Below are 1405 nucleotides of genomic sequence, written 5' to 3' on the forward strand. Positions count from 1 at the left end.
TATATATATATATATATACATATATACATATATATATATATATATACGCATATACATACATATATATATATATATAATGTGTGTGCGTATGTATATATGTATATGCCTGTAGGTAACTATGAATTGTATGTAATATTCCGCCAAGGCATGTAACAGCTATTTAATGTGCGTTCCAATATCGGTTATCATAAAGTAACCTCATAAATTTGCTACATCCTAACAGCTTGAAAGCTATTTCAGAAATGCAACTACATGTCCGATTTATAAAATCTATCTATTAAAAATACATCTGCAAAAGGCTACAGTTAGAGCAACATACGGTACGAAAATGGCCTATAAAACTATTTATTGAGAACGTTTTTATATTTCAAATATACAACATACAGGGCTGCCAGTGCAGCAAAAGAGGGAAACTAGCATACACCCTACACGTAATACATCTGGAAATTCAAAATTAGAGGAATCAACAAGTTCACTGTCAAATGTATTGTTGCCGACGTGGTCATTTACAGAATGATTGCTAATGAAGGCAAAATAGTGCCGAGAGGATATACGATCTCAGGTACACTTGTTTAAAAACCTTGGAAAAATATATAAATAAATAATTAGCAATATTTCGAAACAATCTGAAAGGATGTAAGAAGGTATAAAATTGCTCAACCGGAAGTCATTTCTTATAATGGTTTCAAATTTTGACTCAAGGGCAGCCATTTTGATGGAAGGGATATGTCGATTACATCGACCCTAGTGCTCAACTGATACTTAATTTATCGACCTCGAAAGGATGAAAGGCATAGTCTTCCACGGCGGAAGTTGAACTAAGGGCAGAATTTGAACTCAGAACGTAGCGGCAGACGAAATACAGGTAAGCATTTCGTCAAGTGAGGTAACGATTCTGCCAGCTCGCCTCCTTTGAGACATTTCTAATCATGTCCATGAATAAAGAATAAAATGCAAAGACAGCGTTGCCTGAGTTCGAACTCAGTAAGTGTTACCTAAGATAACACAAAGATATCCAGTGATTTACTGGTTCGGTCAAATCACAACCTCGAGGTAATGATAATAATGAGAATAACAAGTACGTTGATAACGATGTTTTGTTCAAAGTCTTTTTCATATGAATCAAACCCTTAAACATTGTGCATTTTGAAGTACAGTCATTAAAAATTGTTCTGAGCGAAATCAAATACCTGTGCCATTTCCATGAATTTCATAATTGCTTTCTTTTGCCAGAATCTTCAACGTCGGTTTACATAAGTTGAACACGCTAACGCACACACGTGTACCTTCAAATTGATATACACATATACAAATATATACATAAACAAATACATCCACACACACACACACACACACACACATATATATATATATATATATATATATATATATATATATATATATA

The sequence above is a fragment of the Octopus bimaculoides genome, chromosome 27 (assembly GCF_001194135.2).
Source record: "Octopus bimaculoides isolate UCB-OBI-ISO-001 chromosome 27, ASM119413v2, whole genome shotgun sequence".
Taxonomy (NCBI): Eukaryota; Metazoa; Mollusca; class Cephalopoda; order Octopoda; family Octopodidae; genus Octopus; species Octopus bimaculoides.